At 42.1% G+C, this 25,722-nt stretch overlaps 1 protein-coding gene across 1 annotated transcript in view; it reads right to left on the bottom strand.

Annotated features, from left to right (window-relative positions):
* The window catches only part of C13H18orf54 (chromosome 13 C18orf54 homolog), a 624,273-nt gene that overhangs the window by 28,923 nt on the left and 569,628 nt on the right, over window positions 1-25,722 (bottom strand). The window lies entirely within an intron of this gene.

Below are 25,722 nucleotides of genomic sequence, written 5' to 3'. Positions count from 1 at the left end.
GGATTGTTCTAATTAGCCCCTGCCAAACATCTTTGGCCAACTCCCAGTAGCAGAGGCTGCAGGCCCTGTCCCTTCCAGAGACCTTATATGATCTCAGCATCCTCCTTCTTCCAAAGCATGGCAGAAAAGCCCCTTCTCTCCTTCCTTGCATCTCCTTTTCCTCTTGGGACCTGGAAGTCCCACCTGTACCTTCTGTCCAGCAATTGGCTCCCAACTTTCTTTACTGACAAATCAAGAACCAATTAGGAAACTAGACCTTAGTATCAGAACCTTCCAGCAGGTCCCCACGTAGAGAGTGCCTCCAATTATTGGTGTCTGACACAATGGGATATTGTGAAGGAGGAAGGCTAGGCCCTGTGAGGATCTAGGATCTGTAGAGTTCCCAGGGAACAGAGACAGACAGAGAGGACAGGCCCCTGCAGGTCTAGAGTAAACCACCATTTAAGCAAATACTTTCCTCACAAGTTTGAAATGATCAAATATTTTCTTTAGTATCTTCGCACAATTATATTGTTGATTTTTAGTAATTATGTCAATCTTGCTGCCCTGGAGTGAATCTAACTTGATTGGGAAGTAGTTGTCTTTTTCCACGGACCTATTTTCACAATATTTACATGTAGGAGAGATTTACATGTATGAATATGAAAGCCATTGGTCTTTCTTGCAGTATTCTGGTTGTGTTCTCTATAGCCTGATCAGGAGTGCCAGGCCAGTTCCTAGCAACAGGACAAAGCTGATCAAGTGCTGTTCTTAGTCACTGTTTTTGCCAACTGGGAACTGTTAGACCACAGGGCACTAACTCAGACAGAGCTTCTCTTTGTTGTCTCTGACCAGGAGTTCATTCAGAGATGTAGGTGGTAGAGGGTCACCTGTGCCTGATGCATTCTGTATCAGGCAGGATTTGGCAAAGTCATAATCACAGTCCAGGTGATTGCCAAGAACAAAATAGCTATTCATTGTTTTAGTAGACCCTGAGGCAGAGGTCTGCATTGACAGTTGTGGTAGTTTGAATAAGAATGGCCCCCTTAGGCTTAAATATTTAAATACCCAGTAGAATTAGGAGGTGTGGCTTGTTGGAGGAACTGGGTCACTGTGAGTGGGCTTTGAGATTTCACAAGCCTATGCCACGCCCAGTGTCTCTCTGCCTGCTGCCTGTGGATCAGGATGAAGAGCTCTCCCCACAGTGCCAGCCAGCAGGCCACTTTCCCCACCAAGACCATGATGGACTAAGATTCTGAAACTGTAAGTAAACCTCCAATTAAATGTCTTCTTTTATGTGTTCCCTCGGTTGTGGTCTCTTTAGAGCAAACAGAATACTAACCAAGATAGCATCACTGGGTACAGTAAAACATGTCCCCAACTTCAACTTTTGTTTCCCAGAGACACAGGTATCTTTTTCCTGGTGTACAACCTTCTGTTTGATGTCTAGAATTTGTATAGACACAACAAAAACGATTTGCTAAGGCACGAACTACTGATGGGGGTATGATTTAAATTTAGACTAGCTTCAAGCAGAAATCACACAGTCCCAAGAAATGGTGACAGAGGCACCGGACTTTGACTGAGAATAAGAGGGAATAAGACACAGGCCCTTTAAAATACAGAGATGCCTTAAATAAGATGGTATAGTTTCTGGAAACCAGGCTAGAATGTCTCTGCAGAAAACATGATTGGAGCAGGACAGCCCTGGTACTGTAAAAGACAGTCCTTTACTTCCAAACAGTGTCAAAGGCCTACAGACAGGCCTTAGTTACTATCAGATAAAGACCCTCTCCCTTACCTACTGTTGGTTGATATATTTGTTGAAAAGCACTTATTTGAACTACTTGAACTGGGTTTTGCTCTTCCAAGTACAAATACACATTTGTGATAACAACCCTTATTTGGCAGTTTTCACTTTTTTCTTATCTTTTTTTCAATAATGATGATGATGATGATGATGATAACTATTGTTTGTGGATCATAACAGGCAATAACTATTATTATGGTTACTATTATCTTTTGTGATCTACAAACAAAATTTTGTCAGGACCATGCAAAGTACTTTTTTGGTATAGGTCATAGCCATCTCTTCTTTGGAAGCTATCACAGAATCTTCCTTGGGTAAAGCAGAGAGAGGAAGTGAGTGTGGGGTGTGCCTCAGACTCCTGCCCAGCCCAAGGGCAAGTTCCTTGGCATCTATCCTTGTTTGCTTTGTGCTGGAGTCATGAGTCATAGTGTTTTCTATTGGAGTTTCTCTTCTAAGGGCCTGTCACATTATAGTCCTTGTTGATGTTTTTCTCCTATAGAAGTCAGTGCTGCATAGTTACCCAGTCAGAGAGAGAGCAAGAGAGGGGGAGAGAGGGGGGGAGAGGGAGAGAGAGGGAGGGAGAGAGAGAAAGGAGAGAGAGAGAGAGAGAGAGAGAGAGAGACCCATTTCAACGGTAGTCAATTTATGATATGAACTGAAGATTTCAAAAAAAAAAAAAAAAGAAGAAGAAGCTACATCTACTTAAACATGTTACCCAGATACCTGACTAGAACATCAGTGATTGTGGTAAGTTGTAACATTACAGCTCCAGATACAAGCTATCATGAATTATCTTAGCCCCACTTCTGAGTATGACCTAATACCCTTGTGACTACTATGTAAATTCCCTTGGAATGCACAAATAGATCCCTAGCTTTCCCAAACTCTAAAGATAAAAATGTCATCAGATAATGCCTAGTTTCTCTGATTTGCTGTTACCAAGCTACCCGGATGTTCCCAGCAAAGTATTTTTAAAGTGTTTTGATTGATGACTGTCTTTTTCATAACACTATATTGGAACGTGTTATTGGGGTAACTTGACTCTGCCTTTCCAGGAGATATTTGGTTTCAGAATAAACTCATGACTTCTGTGGTGGTTTGAACAGGAATGGTGCCATTGATTCACATGTTTGAATGCTTGGCTCATAGGGAGAGGCACTATTAGGAGGTGTAGCTTTGTTGGAGTAGGTGTGACCTTGTTGGATTGTTGGAGAAAGTGTGTCAAAGTGGGGGCAAACTTTGAGGTCTCAGAAGCTCTGAACACTTGTTCAGTGGCTCACAATCACCTTAAGACCTTCTGTCTTCCAATTCAGATGCAGAATGCTCTGTTCCTTGTCCAGCGCCAGGTCTACCTGCATGCTGCCATGCTCCCTGCAATGATAATAAGGCGCTAAACCTCTGAAACTATAAACCAGCCTTAATTAAATGTCTTTTTTCTAAGAGTTGCTGTGGTCTTGGTGTCTCTTCACAGTGATAAAACACTAACGAAGCCTCTTTGAAATGTGGGCTGTTCTTTTTTTTTGGTTTTGGTGGTGGTGATGGTGGTGTCTGGTGTGTGTGGTGTGTGTGCAGCGCAGGGGGAGACATTGAGATCTGTAGCACCTTTAAAATGGAAACATGGGCAAAAAACTTGATAGCTCTAAAGAGCAAGGATCAGGTTTCATTCGAACCTCTTCCTTGGGGTCAGAACTGAGAACAGAAACAATCCAGCAGCCAACGCAGAGTGAGAGCAACCAGGAAAGCCTGGGATGATTTTACAGCAGCTGAAGCCAGAGAAGATGGGGAGATGGCTCAGAAAGAAGGCATGAGGACCAGAGTCCTGAGTTCCAAAACTCACAGAAAAACCAGGCTAGTGTGGTAGCCACCTGCAATTCCAGCACTCAGAGTCAGACAGGATCCCAGGGCCACCCAAGAAGCAGATCTATGCTCTCTGGGCTCAGCTGAAAGGCTGCCTCAATAAACAAGTAGAAAGAGTTAGAAGAAGGCTCACAATGTCTAATTTGTGTCTTTCAATGAGCATGCCCATGTATGTATGCATGCCTGTGCACTCACAGACACATATGTGCCCACACATGTTAATATGGGTGCACACAAGCCAAAACAAAAGCAAATGAAAGCTGAGTTTCAGGATCTGTTAGATTTCAGAGCTTCTGAAGTGCTACCAGACAGTCTTTGAATAAAGTATTTAAAGTTGACACTTCAGCTGTCAATCCAAAAACACAGCTCTTATCTCAAAGTGAGTAATAGGCTCTTTCATTCTACAGTCAAATGTGAGGGACCATTGTAAAATGAATCATTTTTAATATGAATATAAACAGTGAATTAATCCAGTGGCTGTATTACTTTACCTTTGCTATTATTTAGTAACCACACAGAGAAACCAAGATTTATTTTAAATCTTCACCTCATTATCAGAGCAGTCTAATCTATTAATCCTCCCAGGCGTGATGCTAAATATACTTGCTTGTTTATTATTGGCCTGGGTCTTGGGCTGCAGCTGTGTTTCCATGATCTCTCTCTAGACCCTGGCTAGTCTCCTGGCTCCCACTACCTTAACCCTCATGGGAGATGTGAATTTCTCGTCCTCTCTCTCTTCTTCCCCTGTCCGACAGAAGTTCCATCCTGTTCTTTCTTCAGCTTAGCCACTTGGGTGATCATCATTTATTGACAAGGCAGAGAATAAATGGTAAGAATGATATATATAAACTTGAGACAGGAGATTCTTGACTAAGCCACTTGTTCTGGATTGAAACAAGTTATGAGGGCAGAGAAATCAGCAGCTGAATAACACAGGGTAAACTTTACACAATGCACAAAAACATTATGCCTAGAGATGATAGCTCAGAAACAAATCTAGGTTACTCTAAATTCAATATTTCAGTTTGGTAAAGGTTTTATCAAGGTTTTATAGTAATCAAACAAGTTTTAAAATACGTTGGTGGGGCTGGAGAGATGTTTCATCCATTAAGAACACATTCTGCTCTTTTAGAGGACCAGAGTTGGGTTCTAGCGTATTCCCCCAGAAGGCTCACAACCTGTAACTTCAGCTCCAAAGGATCTAAAGTTTCCTCTGGCCTCTGAGGGCATCACACTTAATGTGTCCACATACAGACATATAAAGAGAGACAGTTAGTTTTCCCTAAAAAACAAAATATTTAAAATACACCTGTAAGAACATCAGATAGGCAGGTTACAACAAATCAGGGACATCTACTAAATGCCTCAGGTGTTGTCTGTGGACATTCTAGACCCCAGGGCTTGGTGTAGGCTACAGTATTGCTGGCATATTTTACAAAGGTTTGCCTACTAGTACAGGATAAGTGTTGGGTCACAGAGGTAAGCCAGGTACAATTATTACTAAGAGGCATAAAGACAGGTCCAGATAATATGACTCTGGAATTTGACAGCACTTCTTTCTAAAAACACAGGTGTTTATCAGTCAATCAGCCTTGTAGAACCTTTAACACAGAGAAAGCTCACAGGGCAGAGGGAAGTGACATTTGCTGCTCTAGGTATGGTCAAGATGAAAGTGAAAACCAAGTTCATCAGCATAAGAAAGCTCATAGAGAACTTCCTACGATCAGATAACTGTATTTACCCGCGTTTTGACGTGCCATTTCTGGTAGAATATCAAGTTTATGTACATGCGACCTTGTGGTGACATTATGGTGAGGGTGTGTTTGTTTTTGTGGTACTTAGAATCAAATGTAGTAGGTGTCTCACCATTGACAGACATCCCTAGCCTTGTGCATCTCTCTAGCTAAGTGTGCAGCAAATAGCAACAGCTAGAGCTTGATTTCAGCTGATCGACATACCAATGATGTATTGTGGTTAGCAGTGTTTTGATTGCATAACCAGTGGGTACATATTTGGAATATCACACTTGGTTACGTCATGGTATCTGCACTTGTGATGTGAAAGGAGTCGTGTATAAAAGAGTTCCCTGTTCAGACACACTTGTATATACAGATGGACATGCCTTTGTTCCTAAATACTTGTTACGTGAACTTACAACAAAAATGAGAGTTTCAGTTCCTTTAATGCCTTTTCATCTTTTCTTCCCATAGATGGACCAATAAACAAACAACAAACAAATAAATAAGATAGCATAAGCTATTTCTGGGCCAGTCTGCCTATCATTCCCATTCCTATTTAACCTTCAGCAGATGTGTCCTTTATTCCAGATGAGCTGGTCTTTCCGAAGCTCCTAGACGGTACACCCAGACAAGTGTGGACTTGGGAAAGTACACAGAATCTTACTCATATGGCTTTGCTGATTTCTTCAAGGACACCATCTTAATCAGTCTGATAAAAAAAATGCTACAGGCTTATATTTAACTGGCTAGACAACCAGTGGTCATTTCTCTACATCTAAAGATGGGGACTTTCAAGATCAAAGCACACACAGAGGTGAAGAGTCAGACCCTGTTCCTCCTTTGCTGTATCCTCCAATGACAGATTCTCCTAACAAAGCTACCAAACCCTCAGGGCCCCCAAGACCTAGTTGATGAAGAGAGATCCCATTTTTAAAAGACCTTGGTTATTTGATTCTCAATGGGCATGGAGAAGATAAATATTTACTCTACTACAAAACTCATGATACTTAATGTAAGTCAAAAGAGCAGTCGTAAGGTTGGAAGCCCATCACCTCCTGCTTCCCTGTCGTGTCCTAGGTCAATAGAGAAATGCAGTTGCTCAAATGATGTCCAAGAAGAAGGAAGGAGAGGCCCCTGGTCCTGGAAAGGCTCAGTGCAGCAGTGTAGGGGAATACCAGGACAGGGAATCAGGAGGGGGTTGATTCAGGAACAGGGGAGGGGAGAGGGCTCATGGGAGGGGGGATCCAAGAAAGGGGAAGTCATTTGAAATGTAAATAAAGAATATATCTAATAAAAAAAGAGAAAGAAATGCAGTTGCTGCTGGGAGGAGAAGTCAGGCAGAAAGAGTGGGGTGGAGGGATCCTAGACAGCAAGGTGACACCACAGGCCGAGCGAGCGAGTGAGTCAAACCCAGGCTCAAGGGAGGAAGTGTGCTGTTTATTGAGCCAACCAGCAAGAGCAAACAATGAGCAAACCAAAACCAAATGGTTGGAAGTCTGGACGTCTGTGTTTAAGCCCGGAGTAAACATCCACCACTATCTTTGGGTAGTGACTTTTTTTTTTTTAAAGCATACATATACGAGTTTAACAGAGCCATATGGATTAGGGAACAGAAAATTCTCTGAGCCATCAGCTTACGCACATCCTTTATATGTCTTTAATCTCCTTGCTCTTTCTTGGCAAATATATAATTGCTCTAATTTATTTTTATTTTTTAAAAAATGAATTAGTTAATTGTGGTGTGTGTGTGTGTGTGTGTGTGTCTGTGTGTGTGTGTGTGTGTGTGTGTGTGTGTGTGCCTAAGTATATGTATACTGAGCATTTCTGTGCAGCTCAGAATACAGTTTTTGGCAGTTACTTCTTTCATTTTGTGGGATCTGTGGACTGATTTCAGGTGGGAAGAAATATACACACAGAGGTTCCTTGCTGGTACCCCTCACTGGTCTTCCTTAATTTTATAGAAGTCCCTCATTATTGCAAATAATTGTTTCTTTAGCTTTTATAAAAAATATTAAATTCTGAAATAAAAATCTAACAACTTTCACTTCTCCAATTGGGCCATAAAATCAACACAAAATACTTTTTCAGGAAAATACAATTTCTGTTCCATGTGTTGGAATTGTTGGGTTCAAAGAAAAATTCTGGAAAGTCTGTTGGTATTGAGGGCTTTGACAAGAGTTCTTCACCTCCTGTTAAATGTGAGAGGGTGGAAGAAATGTTTTGTCGTGTGGCTTTGTTTTTTGTTTTTACCTCAAAGACCTAAACATTTATGAGCCTTCAAAGGGACATAGAAAGTCACTGACACAGTTCTCCATGTAGAACAAAATAAAATGTAGAATTGACTCATACCCAACTATAAATAAATACACAAGTCCATGCTGGGGAAACCGAATGCACAGATAAATGAGAGATAAGAAAATTACCCTTAAATAACAATCCAAGTAATAATGTCTAGATACCTCGGGAAGCAGACTTCAACCTTCCTGGCTGTCACTTAGAGTAAAATGAACTGAGTTATTTCAATATGATATAGACCTTTTGAGGATAGAAAAATTGTAACACAGCAGAGAAACCTAGCCCACTTGATTCTAAACAGGGACTCAAGGTCAGCATTGCTATCACCCTGACCATCAGAGGATGGGATGAGGTGTGGGGGAGGGGTTTGTCCCTGTGATCTTCTTCCTGGTAGATGCATAACTACATGTGAGAGACACGGGAGAGACAGATGGGATACCTACAAAACCTCACCGGGATACCTCAGATTTCTAAAGCTGATCACATCAAGGAAGAACTACAAAACCTGTCACAGACCAACAGAGACAAGGTGACCTACACTAATGCCAGGCAGTATTTTGGGATTTTGAGGAGAGCTAGGAAATAAAGAGTATTGGCTCAAAAACTCCTGACATTTGCAGAAAGTTTGGGGTTTGTTAATAATAATGGACATTGCTAATTTCATGGGTTCCAACGTAGCCACCTCTAAGGGAGTGTGCACTTTAGGGGCTCTGGGGAACTCTTTCTCTTGATTTTGCAACTGTTTGGTTTCAGATCATCCCCAAATAAAATGTTTTATGAGGGGAGGGGCAATGAATTTGCGGACTTAGGGCGATACTAGAACATCATCAGGAGGTCCTGCCCTCAGCTTGATCCTTTCTCTTTGGACTGGCGCTTTAGGGCGGTGTCTGATCTTTCTGCAGTGCTCAAATGTCCCAGGCATTGGAGAGCCAGAGGCTCCTCCCAGACAGAGGTCTGAGACTCTGGACTCTGCCCTGGGCGCACCCCGCCTAACTGAGCACTTAGCTGTCCTCAGTCACAAAACTACAGCAGGTAAGGACCCAACCCTGGGATCTCTGCCAGATCGCCCGAGTTGCAGCAGGCGGAGCCTTCCTATGAGCCCCCTCCAAGGTAGGCGAGCCTGGGACAGCTGTGGACGGCTGCCAGGTAGGGGGGTGGGGGGACGGGGACACCGGGTGACCTTGGCGCGGGCCACCCAAGGAAGCTTTGCACCCCGGACGTTTCCTGAGGAAGAGTGGAAACTTCTTAGAAAGAGTTGAAGAGGATGTTTCGTCGAACCTCTGATCTGGGCTCGAATTCCCTGGTGCAAAAGTTTCGAGGAAGAGAAAAGGTTGCCTTTCTCTCACCCCTCCAACCCCCCCTCCGTGTACACACACACCTGCTTGTTTATTTAGGATATTGTTATCTAGTCTCTTAGTCAGAAATCCCAAGACGAGATGTCTGTCTGCCTGTTTCAGGGGCCCTGGGAAAGGTAACCCAGAAAAAGCTGCAGTCTATCTGGTGTTCGCACAGCAAAGACCAGCAAGGCTTCAGTAGTTCACAGAGACTTGCCTCGCTGCAGGTGCTGCAAGGGAACAACACCCCCTTGCCAAACAGTTTCCCTACTCATCTGTCTGGAGAGTGGAGGACCCGAGGCAGCCTTACAGAAGCAGTTCCGGGGCTGGAGTGAATCCTGATGGTTGTGGATTTTCAGCCTCTTTCAGAAGGGAAAAAGTAACTGTAAGCTTCAGCGCCTTGAGCATGCCTCCAGGCCTGGACAAAACTGAAGTTACAGCATCCCGTCACAGTTATTTTATTCAAAGGATCGAGGCCCCCTGCCTCCTTCCTTCTGTGCTATATAAAGATTAGCTTAATTAGATGATGTTTAGGAATGGCAAACAGGAAGTTGAGGAATGGCCAAAAGGAAATCTAGCCTCCGGCTTTTACCCAAGGCTATTAAATATTTAGTTCTATGTAGACTGGTTTTCCAGAAACTTGAGCTAGGCCTGAGTGTCAGGTACCTGTGCACAACTGATGCTGTTGTTTAGTGGTGGTTGGCCCGCCCTCCTCCTCCCTCAGAGGGAGGTGGAGGGGATGGGAGAGGGGGAAGGAGATGAAGAGTTTGTCTCAGGCAGGGGAAAAGCACTGTTTGATTCCTCAACTTCAGAAATAATGGAAAGAGGCTGGATGTCCTAAGATCCAGGCAGACTTGTTGAGATTCTTAATTTGTTCTTTTCAAAGTAAATTGATCCTCTGTTCTAATTGAAAAGAGACCAGGTATAAAGACGGGCACCATTCATGACTTACTGAGAAGGTCTACAACCCGGGTGAAACCGCATGGCATCATCTGTTAGCTAGGCTGTTTCAAATGTGTTTCAGCAGTGGACTTGGGGTGCAATCCACACTTTTTGCCAAACTGCTTAAAAGTGTAAGTTAGATTTAGCCTTAAAAATCTAAAGAAAAATTTACTTCAGATAATTGCTGATAAAAGATTTTGAAGAGAATGGAGAACTGTTTAAAGTTGTAGGTTCAGGTAATTTTGAACTGAGATAGGTACATCCAATTTAGACGATCATTTATTGACTGAAACACTTCATCACACGTGTGTGTGTGTGTGTGTGTGTGTGTATTTACAAAGGACATGCGGATTCATCCAGGTTGTAGTCTCTATTAGTAAGTTATTGAACAGTGCCTGTGTTTGATTAATTAATTTAACTTAGTCACATAAATTTACATATTGCTAAGCACAAAATCTACCCTCTACATGGGTTCGGAAAACAAACTTATGCGTACTCTTTTAGGAAGCATTTTAAGTGATTGTGAGCTTGCGGAGCAGATAACTCACATGTTGGTGAGGTCAGTGTTCTCAGTGCTCCTCGATGGCACAAGAGAGACGTTCCTGTCTCGTTATATCTCTCTAGAGCATCGTACTACCATGTATCAGGAAGCACAGTGACAAACACCTGGCACGGATAAAAGAGAACCTTCCTTCCTTCTGACAGAAGTTCCTCTCACTTATCAGCAAATCTACAACTTAGAAAGGAACTCCACATTAACTTGGCTAGTGCTGTTCTATTTTGTGTAGATTGGGGGAAAGCTTAGGAATTTCAAATTCTAGATTTAATATTATCAACACGGAAATGTTAAGACTCAAATATCAGACACTGGTTTCATGAAAAATAACTGAAAATTAAATGTGTTGCTTTGGATCGCAGTGATTCTGGAGGGAAATATGAACACGAAATTGAAATTTAACAAAATCCTATCCAATAATTATTTTCATTCTTTAAATGAGAAAAACAAAACACCTACTGTTGTCTACTGGGAGGAAATCATTTATGTTCAAGTTATTCTTGCTTTTATTCAGTTTCCTTGAAAACAGTTTTCTTGGAGGTGAGATCAATTACTCTAAGATATATCTAAGTGTGTAATTCAGGAATTGTGTTTGTAAACTTGCTGAACAACACAGTCGTCACCACAGTACAGTATCCAATTAGGTCACCATCCCTAAATGTCTTCAGTCTCACTGTCCCCACTTCAGGCCCTGGTGACTCTCATCCACCTCTGTCTCTTCAGATTTACCTTTTCTGGACATTTCAAGCTAATGGAATCAAGCAATGTTTGCTCCTTAACATTTGGCTTCTTTTACATAGAATACAGATTTTGAGGCCCATTCAGGTTGTAGAATGTATCTGTGCCTTATTCTGTTTTATGATCAACCAATATCTGTTTCATTTGATGGGATTGCTTTAAATATATTACACACACATACATAATTTATATACATATATATAATAGTATAAAATATCTAATATGTATTATATAGTGTGTAACATTATATAATATATTGCATATGTATGCGTGTTTGTCTATGGTGTGTGCATGTGTTTGCATGTGTGGGTACATGTGTGTGGAGGCTGGAGACTGATTGACACAGATATTACTCTCTGTCACTCTCCATCTCTCATATATCAAGGCAGAGTTTTGTACTTGAATGCAGGATTTGCTAACCAGCTAACCCAGCAAACTGCTAGCTTCAGGGACATCCTGTCCCTACCACCTGTGCACTGAATTTCCATGTGTCTGTCCTGCTTGGCAGCATCACCATGGGTACTGACGTCTGGTCCCCACAGTCTGCAGCGAGCAGTCCATCCTCTGAGACATCTCCCAAGTTCCCTATTCCTTTATTTATTGGTACAGGCTTATACCATGATGTCTGATTTTCTGTGGAGCTGAGGATCAAGCACATGTGTACATGACAGGAAAACACAGTGCTGGCTTAGTTATGTCCCCAGCCCAATGTCCAATAGTAACACTAAGAATTTATCATCCCATTCCTGCTAAACAATGGGATTTTCTATGCGAAACAATCTTGGGAACCAGAGAAGCATGTCCCAGCATTGCACAGGCAGTGGCTTTTAGGGGGGTAGCTCCCTTAGGAATCAGGGCTCTGGTTTCTTTCTTGGCCCTTATTTATCTTGCCTTGTGCTGTGACAACGGATGCCTTTGGAGGAGGGTGATGCATGATGACTAATGTTTAAGATTTTTCTGTATTGGAGCTGAAACTCTTATAAAGACAGCATAGGTTCTTAGAACCCAAATGCCTTTCTGTTTCTCCTTAGAAAATAGGCATCTAAAAAATAATAATAAAATACAATAAGGTAAAAGAAGATACAAGCAAATCAAGATAGGAAAAAAGCCAAAGAGAAAGCACAACACACATACAGACATAGACACTCCCATTTGTGTGCACATAGGAATCACATAAAAGCACAAAGCCAGAAGTTGTAATATATATGCAACATATATATTACATATATATATGTATGTATATGAAATATAAAGTACCTGTAAGGTTAAAACAACAACAACAAAACAAAAGGAAAAAAACACACAAACAACACACAAACACACAAACAAAAAACCCAAGGGTCTGAGAAAGCCTGAGACAAAGAACACCCAAAGATGTCAGGTCATCTACTGCTCGGCACGGGGCTTACTCAAGAGTGGTTTGCGGTTATCAAATGGATGGAGTTCTGTGTCCACTTCTCTTAGGTCTAGGACCCCATCTGAGGCAGAGAGCAGGCCCTGTGCATGCAGCCACGGTCTCTGAGTTCGCATGTGCACCACTCTGCTGTGTTTAGAAGGCCTTGATCCTCTGTGTCCTCCGTTCCTTCTGTCTCTTCTACTCTGTCCACAGCGTCTTCCAAGGAGTTCTCTGAGCACTTCTCTGCTGAGAAACAGGTTGCTGGGCTCTAGTGGAGACGTCTCATCCTGGCTGTTCTGCATGTTTTGAGACTGCTGTCTAGGCATTTGGGTTTGGGATGACTGCAATTCTAGCTGCTGATATCTGGTCTTGGTTTTGTATACTGGCCTTGTTGGCTGTGTATTTTGTTTCTTGGTTTCTGCTGCTTGTTCTTAGGAGAGTGTAGTTGTGGGTCATCTGGCAGGGAATGCTTCTGAGATCCTGCCAGGTGTGGACAATAGGGATCTGGGACACAACGTGTTTTAGGTATTGGGAGTTGATGCTTAGGAATGGGAATGGGCTAAAAGGGAGCTGTGGGGTCCACAGGAAGTAGAGAAACAGAACGGGCCACCAGGACCTGTGCAGACCCCTGGGAGTGGGGACACAGAGGGAGGAGATGCCATCCCAGGTGGTATGTTCTCATCCGCTGGGGATGAGACTGGGGGATTGGACTTGAAGGCCAGGAAGGACAGTGGAAATCATCTAAGTGCTTCTCTCTTCAGGGTGGCAGGTAGGCATCCAGGGGAAAGCAATGGTCAACGTTCTTGAAGTTCTTCAAGGGCTAGCCTCATCTCCGTTGTCACACTGGATAGCTTCACCCATGGCTTTCTATGTATCAACTTTTCATTCTGTGTTTTTGTCTACCAATCAGCAGCATAGTGGCCTGCTCTGTGACTCTGACATTCTTTCTTTAGGGTATGTATTCTTTCTTGTCATCAGTAGTGTTTGTGTGTGTGTGTGTGTTACAGGTGTAAGTGTATATGCGGGGCCCTATGCATGACATTTATATGCCTGTGGGAACCAGAAGAGAACCTCAAATGTCACTCCTCTTGTGACACCTACCTTGCTTCTTGAGACAGGGTGTTTCTCATTGGCCTGAAATCCTAGGCTATGCTGACTGATCAGCCCTGGGATCTTCCTGATTCTGCCTCCCCAGTTCTGGCACCACAAGTATATATGGCTATGCCAGCGTCTAATTTTCATGGGTTTTGGGAGACTGAACTCCGATCAAGACAGCATCAAGCATCCTTCCCAAGAAACTCACTCTCAGGTCAGCGTAGTCAATGATTACAATGAAGGACAACAAATCTAGTCAACTGCTGCTTCTGCTCCTATAACCCACTAAGGGTCCTTGGTTATTTGTTTGTTTGTTTGTTTCTTCATTTTGGGTTTTGTTTGGGATTTTTGCTTTGTTTTTTTGCTTTGTTTTTTCACTATTTATTTAAATTTATTTACATTTCAAGTGTTATCCTCTTACCCAGTTTCCCCCTCTCCCGGAAACCCCCTATTCCATCACCAGCCGCCTGCTTCTATGAGGGTGTTTGTTCACCCACCTACCCACTCTCACCTCCCTACCCTCGATTCCCCTACACTGGGGCATCTATTGAACCTTCATAGGTTCTTAGATTTTAAAATCTTAGTTGTCCTTTTACCCTCTAGGGTTCTGGAGATTATTATGGAAGTAAAATGACGATCACAAAGTCATCTTTTCTGTGTAGAGTATGGCCAGCTTTGGCAAGTGATTGCAGTCACAGAAGCCCCGTCATTTGACCCCTGTTTCCCACATCCTTTCCACAGTCAGCTTCCTGCACTGTCACCCATAAGAAGCTATGGGTCTGTGCTCAGTCCATACAGCTTTGGTCCTCAGTTTTGTCTCTGATCTCTCAGTGCTGTCACTGCTAGAAGGGTCACAGGGCGCTACCTCAGGATAGAGAAGCAAAGCTGTTTACCTTACAACCAGGTAGCAAAAGAGAGAAAGAGGGAGGTTCTGGGGGTCCTACACTTCCTTCCCTTCAAGGGCATACCTACAATGTCTAAAGATCCCCTATGAGACCCCACCTTTCATAAGTTTCATTATCCCCCTGTAGCATGGAAGGACCAAACCTTTGCCATAGGGACTTGTAGGGAAGATCCAAACTCCAGCCATGCCTTTGATTTGCTGAGTCACGCTCAGCTGATAGGCATCTGCACTGTATGGGAGTTGTGAACATCTGTACCCAGAGTTGTAGAACAGGCATTTTGATTTTAGTTGGGTAAATGACTGGGAATGGGACTTCTGCATGGGACCGTTTGTGTTCAACTGTGCACGACACGGCTGGACTGTTATCCAAAGTGGCTACGTGTTTTGCATTCTCATGTACCACAGCTGTAAAGTGTGAGACTAGGTAACCCTCCTCATGCCTGGAGGCTCCTTTTTACAATGGAGTTACTGTTGCAGCTAAATGCTTTACGACCCATGTAAAAAGCTAGGAATAATTTGCAAATTCCTGAGCTATTTCCTCCTAAAATATTTCCTAGAGTAATAAAAAAAAATTCTAAAAGAAGAGGGTAGTAATGTTAGGAATAACTGTGGCTTAGCCCTCACGTTGCTTCATGTTCTATTTTCTTCCCTAAAAAAAGAAATCATAGTTTAGGTTTGATATCTTTGCCAGCTTTCCTTCACTACAACAAATGCTTGAGACAAGCATCGTACAGGGAGAAAAGGTTAGTTTTGACTCTGAGTTTTAGAAGTTTCATAATCTATTATTCCTGATGCATTGGGGGGGGGGGCTGTGGTAAGTTGATAACAGAAGCAATAGACTCAATGGGTAAAGAAATTGACAGAAAGCAAACATTGCCATATTCCAGTGATGCCTACTATGTGAATGTTGTAAACATAAATATTATTATTTAATATTTACTTACTTTTCATATTGTTAGATGCTCTATAAGTCTCTTTATTTACTCATTCGTTCAGCTCTCACAAAACTATGTGGAAGTATATATGTCATCTGCATCTTTTACATAATAGAAAACCCAAGGATCTGGTAGTTTAAATAATTGTCTAAGTCCACCCAACTGCTAAAAAAAAAAAAGTGGAAGAAAACCTTGGAGACAGTACAAATGAATCCAAATCTCTTTTCTTTAAAGCCCTGAAGTCACATTAATCCTCTTCATGAGAAGGATCGATCTACTTTGACCAAGGAACTTGCTCAGATCCCTGAGGGATTCACCAGGGAGCTTGCATCAGAAATTCACTGTATGCTATTGAATGGCTGACTTTATGTCTAAACTATACAGAAGAGAAAAAGAGACTTAGAAATGTATTCAGAATGCAGTAAAAGGCCAGAGGGAAAGCTGGAGAGAGAGGGAGCCAGCACAGCAGAGGGAAAGAGGCATCAGGGTCCTGGGAAGGGACAGTGGATTTATAGGTTCGAATCCCTGACTGTAATGAATGAGCTGTTATTGGTTAGTGTGATGAGCTTCCTCTAATCATTTGCAAACATTGATTATAACGCTGAATATGTGAGAAATAATAAAGGGGACATGGTTTCATGGCACATTGTAGAGTTCAACATATCCTGGCCCCTCCTCCTTAAATGGAAAGCAATTCTTTAAATTTTTTTGAATGTTTGACTCATGTATACATTGAAATATGATCTGCACATATCGCTCCAAAACATGTCACAACTTCATGTCTTTTACTTATCTCAATAACCATTAAATCCAACTAGTCTGATCACATGTATATAAGTACAGTGTTATTCATTGGAACATGTGAAGCATACCAGGGCCAGGACCTCAACAAAGAATGATTCTCTTTTCCTGAGAAGCTGTCAACTGCCAATAGCCCCTCAGTAAGGCGTGTGGTCTGGACAGTATCTAGCCCATCCATACCAGGGTTTCCCTAGCTTTGGTTGCAGGTAGCAACAGGTCCTGTGAATTAATGTGTGTGATAGTCATGTCAGGTCTAGAAGATTACACTTCACAGCAGTCCTGCCAGCACTTGGTGCCCATTTCCAGAACGTTGACCAGACATGCATCCACAGGCTTCTGTCCACTGCAGAAAGAAGCTTTATGTTGAGAGCACCTCATGTCTATGACATAACCATAATGTTTAGAGGGCAATTTGACAACAAGGCTATTTAGCAAAATAATGATAGCAAGTTTTACCCCAGGGCACAGGTCTGCCCCAGCTGTGGGCTTTTGACCAGGATTATGGTACAAGGCCTGAAATTCCATCCTGTGGAGCAGGCCTCAGAAAGTAGTTAATTAGCTCCCAATACAGTCATGCCACTATTAGACCAAGGAGTTCATCTTGCCTGGCAGGTTTATTGCTACATGCAGGATCCTGCCCTGTAGGATACTGAGGGACAGAGACGCTTAGGCTCGGAGGGTCCTGTAAGTATAATGACAGGCAGATCCTAGGAAACATAGATGTTATACTGTTTATTGTACTTGCAGCAATATTTAATCTTTCACCCAAAGAAATTTTATAATTGGGAATTTTCTTTAGGACTTACACATACTACAAACTTGTGCATGTATGCGCAAGAGCAAGCAGGCACAGGCTGGAACAGAAGTAATAGAGAAGTGTTTGAAAGCACAGTTTGGATTCTCTGTTACGTGCATGCCTTGGTGGGCTGTACTTCATTTGCATGTGAGTCCTGTCACCTGAGGCTGATAGGTAGACACTGGATGTCACAATTGTGCTGTCTAATGTCACACAGCAAGTGTGATGCTTAGTGTTCCAGGTGTATGCAAACTCTTCAAGGCTTGGAGATGTGCTGGCCCCTCTCCACAACCCACTTATCCTGCAGGACTTTTATTCTTACTTTGACAATTTGGCTGATATCTAAGCATATGTATATCCTAGTGATCAAATGCAGACAATTGTATTGTTAGCTCAGAACCCAAAAGTCTGAAACCTGAAAAAAAATCAGAAAATATGGCAAAACCAGTCTGGGCTCCTGCTTACAGGACATTGTAATTGGCTGGATGGCTTTGCAGATGAGGACTTTTGGGGGTTCCAATGGCCACCACTGTTGGACTTCCTGCTTCTGAACACAAGGCAGGCTCCTCTCTTGGTGGATTTTTGAATGATTTTTTCTTTCAAGACTCAAGCAAAATGCAAATGGAGATTCCGTCATACCTGGTCTGGGTAGATAGCATCAGCTGCACTGGGCTGTCTGCCACAGTGCTTTCAGAACCAGCTCCAGCAAACGCTGCTTTCCTCCTTCTCCTCCTCTGCCTGGAAGCCTCTTCTTCAGGTAGCCACAGAGTTTTCCTCCATTCCAGACATTTCTCCAGAGAGACCTTCCTGGGTTGGCTTTACTCGTCTTTATTACAAACACCACTTCCTTTCTTCCTGCTCTCCACATAATCATTCACTCCTCTCTGCCTCCTTTCCTGAACTCAAGAGTCCCGTGTAACAGTCTTTAGAGGCTGATGCTGTAGACAGAGTTGCCACCACACCAGTGTGCAGGACGTATCTACTACAAGAAGAATGAGTCAACTTTTAGGTAAAGACAGGAAATCTTCTTCTAAATGTTTCTCGACTGTAAGTAATCTTGTATTATATTCCAGAGTGGTCATAATTTAGAACCACCAGCTGAGTAAGTGGCTTAAACAGAAATTTCCCATCTTGTCATTCTGAGGTTTGGAAGTCTGAGATCCACGCATCTGCAGGTTAGATCCATTTGAGAGCACACACAAAAAGTCTGTTGCTGTCCCAGCTTTGTAAGGGTTTGAAAATCCCTGAAGGAGGATCCTAGACTCAAATAGTATGCAAAGACAAAGAATGCTTATTTTGCAGAAACAACCAGCATGCAGAGGTCAACTATCTTCCAAAATGGCAACCCAGATAAAGGCACACAGGCCTTCTTTTAGGGAACTGGGGGAACTCTCTAGAAGGATTAGGTAATCTAAAATTTCATTGGTGGGTGCTAGGGGTTCACAGGTGGTCAGTGCTCTGTATTCCTATGTCATGAACATTTAATCATAGGATGAGATAGGGCAGCCCAGCCCAGCACAGCAGGCCCATCCTGAGATAAGATAGTTCTCCATTTTTGTGGTTATCCTTGGGTTGTTCTTTGGGAGGGAGTTTATGACCTTGTTTCTGGACTTTATGGTCTGTTCCTGAACTTGGTGCCTTATGGCCTAATCCCAGGGACATATGGTCTGTCCCTGGAGCTGGAGTCTTATGGTCTTTTCAAAACCAGGCCTGGTCCTTAAATGGAGACAAGTGGGGTTTATGTCATCTTTTCAGCTCCTGGCTCCTAGACATTTGAGGCAAATCCTTGGTACTCTTTGACTGGTAGAAATATCACTCTGTGTGTGACTTCATCTTTACACAGCCTTGTTCTTCTGTGCCTGAGTATCTCCAAACCTTCCTTACACATAAAGATGCCTACAATTAAGCAAAGATCATGTTACTGCTATGTGATGGCATTTTTACCTAAGTCACTACATGTGTGATTAGTTCAAAGAAAGTCATGTTCTGAGATACTGGGGTCTGTAAATTTGGCGGAGATCACAGATGGAGTCATATCAAAGGCTTGAGAGCGTATTTAGTACTCTGACAGCTCTGCTTGGGTCCTCAGACAGTGAAGTTGGTTTAATTACATCATCCTAGTCCAGTGGTGTGTTGGTTTATCCTACAGAAAATAACGCACCATAGTATGTATGCATTGCTGTGTGGACTATAACTATTGCTAGCATCTTTTGGATATGTTGACATACTACTGATGGTTTAGCAATAAGGAATCTCTACCATAACTCAGTGGTTTCCAAATGCCCCCTTTATAGCAAACTTCCCTTTATAGCCCATTCCCAGAGAGCAGACCATGTCAAATATTACCTGATTTTTCCCCAAAGAGAACAAAAGCACTCAGACTGCTCTTCAGCTTTAATTATAGATAATTGTCTCATATTTTATTTACTCATTTGACAAACAAGTACAAATCATTTATTATGTATTATATGTGCTAAATGCTTGACAAATATTAACTCACAAAGCACCCCCTGTTGATTTTTTATTATTAATAATTAATATTACCATAAAAGAAACTGAGGCACTGAACGATGTGGGGAGGGCACTCATGCTGACTGTCTACTGGGTGATGAGGTATCTCCTGGGACCATGAAGCTAAGAGAACTCTCTCGAACTTTTTAGCTAAAGGGCTCTTTTTATCCACTGAAAGTTATTGGGAAGATGCTGTGTGGTAAAACAAAGAATTTACTTTTGGCTGAAGATGAGGGCCCAAGAGCACAGTATCCCAGCGCTCGCTGCTGCCTTGTTTACAAGACCTGATATAGGAAATACCTCCTCTTGGCGAGATGCCCTGGGTAAGCTATCTTCAATCCGTCCTAGCATAAAACAAATAAACCCTTTCCCCACTTTAATTAACTGATTGTGTTTTATTTTGAAATTTTTATCTGCCTAATCTACTTCTGGCTGAAATAAAAGGCTAACGTGGATTTTCCCCAGGATGATAATGCCATATGGTTGGTTGGACTTTGCTGCTTGTTCCTCCCTCATCCTCCCTCCCCGCCCCCCAAATCTGGGATTTCTTTATTCAACTCAGGAACTGTAGACACAAAAGTTTTCTGAACCAACAACAAATGGAATTTAATTTCATGTAGACACCGTTGGATGTAAAGCTTTCAAAACACAAGGGCCTGACCCTCCTCTCTGTTGTGGATGGCTTGGCTTCTGAGGTTATGAGAAATGTGAAACGAAGGGATATGGTATCACTGATGCATGCCATCCAGTGGTTCAGAGTGCCTCCTGCAACCAGCCATTAAAAACCACCCATTTTACATCTCTAGGGGGATATTTTCCCTTATTTTATAGATATATACATCTAGGCTAATATATGTAACTTTTACAACTAGTAAGCAGGACCGGTGGTGGTTTTGAAAGAAAGTAATTGAGGATCACTTATTGGGAACTAAGGTAAAGATATCTTTGTTGTTAGGAATAAAAGACAGAGAAGAAAATATATTTTAGGGTACATGACATAGGCCCAATGTATTTGTCAGATTAGGAAAGACTAAACAAGCAGGAAGTATTTTTCTAAAGACTCATTTTTCAGTCAGTGAGAAAGATGCATTTTTCAGTCAGTGAGGAAATGCACATACACATATGAAAGAGGAAAATGCTAGTGCCTCTGTCCAGTGAGGTTGTGGAGATGCAGATTGCAGTGGAAAAATAAACTTAACCCAAGCCAGGCGATGGCTCTGCTGGCCTCCGACTGCCCACTGCCTCAGCCCCTGCTCCCTGCCATGCCGTGATGCAGACTTTTTTTCTGGAAAAGCACAGATGGTGAATATTTCAGTTTTGCTCGCTGTGTACTGCTCCTGTGGTAAACCTTGTGCTGTTGTAGGGCTAAGGAATCAAGGACTGGATGTCAACAAATAACCACCACTGTGTTACAAAAAAACCCTCACATTCAACCACCACGCTAGTTATTTTAGTGTTCCATGACCACAGACAACATAAGGGTGGGAGGGTCTCTTTTGACTCATTTCTGAGAGATTTCAATGCATCATGGTGGGAAGGTAGAACAGTAGACACTCGTGGCAGAGGCACCTGGCAGTGTGGTAGAGCAGGTAGCAGAGAGGGAGTGGGGACCGGGCTGATGGATAACCTTTAAAGGTCATGACTATTCACTTAGTTCTACTCCTTCACTGCCCAAAACTTTCAGTCACCCCCCAAACAATACCACCCCCAAACAATACCACCCCCAAACAATACCACCAGCCAGAGGAAGAGGCACACAAAACATGAACTTGTGTATATTTCAGATTCATATTAAATGTGTCTTTTCTGAATTAAGTGCTTTAAAAAATTCACCCATTTCATGAGATGATATACTTTTGAATGACCTGAAAACATTAAAAAGTATCTACGAATACTCTTAGCTTGTAGACTGTGTGAGCAGGGGGAACCAGCTAGAAGGCTGACCATGTTCGTTCAAGTTTTTGAACACATTGCTTATTGTCTGGGGGGGGGGGGGCGGTTTTTATTTTTCTTTGAGCATTCAAATGCTGTTGTGGAGCAAGTTCCTAATCCTGGAAGAGACTTCAGAGGCCCAAGAGAGGGAAGTGCTTCCCTGCCATTCCGCACAGCAGACTTGCTTGGAGAGGAAGCTGCCAAATTGAGTTCTGCTGAAACAAAAAGACCAGTGGCTGCCTTCTGAGAGGATTTGCAATAAAATGGAAAATTCTTGGCATGCCCTGTCAATTTCGTTGAAGATTAAAGGATAAAGGAAAGGCTTTGCAGCTTCCCCTGAGGCAATCTTCTTTCAAAGTGCTTCGGGCCAATATAAAGATTCTCTGTCTTTTAGCAGCATGAGTCATTGCTGGATTTTAAGCATTTTTTTTTTCTTTCTAAGGAGGATAGTTCGGATGGGGCAGAAATACCCTTGAGCTTGGGGTAAAAAAACCAACCAACCAACAACAAGTTTGCATTTTTCTTTTTGCCCCTGTTACTTTTATTATTATCTTGGGTAAGCGGACATGACATCACTATGGTAGTCTTCCAGATTTGTAGAAAAGGTTCAATAATTCTGTACACAGATTTTTACTGTAGCTTGCTTTCTATTGGTTAATTTTCTTATCACCGTGACAAAATGTCTGAGGTCCAACTTAGAGGGTAGAGTTACCTCAGCACACAGTTTTGGAAGAGTAGCTCTGTGGCAGGAGCTTGTGTTAGAGTTCCTCAATTGGAGCCCAGACTAGGTGGCCAAGCACTGAATCAAAAGCATGACTTGGTTGTAGTACTACAAGGGACCTGTCTGCTCCAGCCAAAATCATCTTCTGAGGCCTCTGTAAACTTCCAAATCAGCACCATTATCTACATATCAGCTAATCTCCACTGACATGTGGAGAACATCCTAGATTCAAGCCACTTATAGTTTACCAAAGTTTTGAATAAGACGCAAAAGTCCTCTTTATCCTAACTCCGCCTTGACTGTGTCTTCCTTCACTACAGGGAGAATTGTTTTATAAATATCTCACTCAGCCAGTGTCACTAACAGACAGAGTTTTCTAAAAAGATGTCTTAATTTCCTTCAACTTAGAAACATAAGTGGTTCTTCCTCTCTCTTTCTGTATGTGTATGTGTGTGTATGTTTGCATGTCTACACATGTGTGTTCATGCTCATGAAGGTGCATATGTATGTACACTCCTCTGCATACATGCAGAAATCAGAAGACAACCTCTCCTTTTTTCTCAAATACTGCCCACATTTTGTTTCTTTTTTGAGACAGACCTTTTCATCGTCCCACTAGTGATGAAATCCGTTAGCCTAGTTGGCCAGTGAATTCCAGGGATCTGTTTATTTCTTACCTCTGAAATGTCGAGGTAAGCACTTTACCAAGTGAGCTAACTCCAGTATGTGGTAAGAATTCTTCACTACCAGCTCTTTCTGGTCAATAAAAAAAAAGTACATCATATGTCTAATGTGTTTAAGCCAGGATCCAAACAAGATTCATCTATTGTATTTGGTTATGTGTTTCCTAAGAATCCTTAAAAAACTGCTTTAAATTTGTATGTATGTGCTTGTGTGTGTACTGTGTGCATGTACAGCACATGCATGCAAATGCCTGTGAAGGCTAGTCAAGGGCATCAGTTTCCCTTCCTGGATTGAAGTTACAGATGGTTGAGTTGTTGGTGTGAATGGTAGAACTGAATCTAAACTCTCTTTAGGAATAGCCCTGTTGTTAACTGGCTTCCCAGCTCCAATGCTCAATCTGTAGCGAAGTCTGAGTTCTGAAGCCCCTCAGGCTGTTAGGTTTCTCATTAAACTTTTCACCCAGCGTTCTTAGCAGAGCTTCAGGATTAACTCAGATCCACTCCTTCATAAGCATACAAATGCTCTGTTTTCTAACTCGGTCAATCCTTTTGAGTTTATTAACTGACATACCATAAAAACTTCCCATTATAACTGGAGGTCAGCATGGAGAAGAATTCGGATTGATCCATCCTTATCTCCTTGTACTAAGCTCAACTCCAAATGGATCAAGGACCTCCACATAAAGCCCGACGCTCTGAAGCTAATAGAAAAGAAACTGGGGAAGACCCTTGAGGACATCGGTACAGGGGCAAAGTTCCTGAACAGAACACCAATAGCTTGTGCTCTAAGATCAAGAATTGACAAATGGGACCTCATAAAGTTACAAAGTTTCTGTAAGGCAAAGGACACCATCAAAAGGACAAATCGGCAACCAACAACCTGGGAAAAGATCTTCACCAACCCTACATCAGATAGAGGGCTAATATCCAATATATACAAAGAACTCAAGAAGTTAGACCACAGAAAGTCAAATAACCCTATTAAAAATGGGGTACAGAGCTAAACAAAGAATTTTCACTCGAAGAACTTTGGATGGCTGAGAAGCATCTTACAAAGTGCTCAACTTCATTAGTCATTAGGGAAATGCAAATCAAAACAGCCCTGAGATTTCACCTTACGCCAGTCAGAATGGCTAAGATTAAAAATTCAGGAGACAGCAGATGTTGGCAAGGATGGATGTGGAGAAAGAGGAACACTCCTCCACTGCTGGTGGGGTTGCAAATTGGTACAACCACTCTGGAAATCAGCCTGGCGGTTCCTCAGAAAACTGGGCACGTCACTTCCGGAGGATCCTGCTATACCACTCCTGGGCATATACCCAGAGGATTCCCCAGCATGTAATAAAGATATATGGTCCACTATGTTCATAGTAGCCCTATTTATAATAGCCAGAAGCTGGAAAGAACCCAGGTATCCCTCAACAGAAGAATGGATGCAAAAAAGGTGGTATATATACACAATGGAGTACTATTCAGCCATTAGAAACAATGAATTCATGAAATTCCTAGACAAATGGATGGAGCTGGAGAACATCATACTAAGTGAGGTAACCCAGTCTCAAAAGATCAATCATGGTATGCACTCACTAATAAGTGGATATTAGCCTAGAAAACTGGAATACCCAAAACATAATCCACACATCAAATGATGTACAAGAATTACGGAGGAGTGGCCCCTGGTTGTGGAAAGACTCAGTGCAACAGTATAGGGCAAAACCAGAACAGGGAAGTGGGAAGGGGTGGGTGGGAGAACAGAGGGAGGGAAGGGGTCTTATGTGACTTTCGGGGAGTGGGGAACCAGAAAAGGGGAAATCATTTGAAATGTATATAAAAAATATATCGAATAAAAAAATAAATAAAAAATTTTTAAAAATTAAAAAATTAAAAAAAAACAACTTCCCATTATTAACTATTTGGTGACTGTAAAATATAGTCCATGTCTTAAAGACACGGCATGTGCTTGCTATGTCTTGTCCTCTTCCTCTTCAGTCCTATTTCTATTATACTTTATTCTTTAGTGTTTGATCTCCTGCCATACTTAGATTTTTGGTCTACATGTCCTCAACCTGAATTACCCAAGAAGCCCTAGATTCTCTGCAGGAGAACTTGATATCCAGAGAGCATAGCCTGGTCACGCATGTCTACTCTCCCTCCCCTCATGTGTGTGTGTGTGTATGCATGTATGTGTATGTGTGTGTATGCACGCGTGCGCGTGTGCGTGCGTGTGTGTGTGTGTGTGTGTGTGTGTGTGTGCGCGCGTGCGTGCGTGTGTGTGTGTGTGTGTGTGTGTGTGTGTGTGTGTGTGTGATGGCAGGATCTCACTCTAGAGCTCAGTCTGATCTGAAATTTACCTTGTCAAAGCTGAGAGACATGTATTTCTATTTATATTCTCTTATTTAAAAAAATAAAAAATATGATGTTAGGTAGTCATTCTGTACCATGTTTTTTAACTGACTCATGTACTGTAAATATTATTCCACAGCAGTAATCAACTTACTAGTCCTATTTGTGTGCATTTGGGTTTCTTCCATTTTTTTCTATTACAACATCCTTTAATAAGTGGCCTTTATTGAGTTTCTGCAGAATAGACACTACAGTTTGGCTATAACAGTACTTTTTAGTTTCACAGACATTTATTAAGCACTTCTGGTATACTATATCAGAAATTGAATAAATTAGGGGCCTGCTCTTGAGATTT

The sequence above is a fragment of the Apodemus sylvaticus genome, chromosome 13, assembly GCF_947179515.1.
Source record: "Apodemus sylvaticus chromosome 13, mApoSyl1.1, whole genome shotgun sequence".
Classification (NCBI taxonomy): domain Eukaryota; kingdom Metazoa; phylum Chordata; class Mammalia; order Rodentia; family Muridae; genus Apodemus; species Apodemus sylvaticus.
This window is presented reverse-complemented; position numbering and strand designations above follow the sequence as displayed.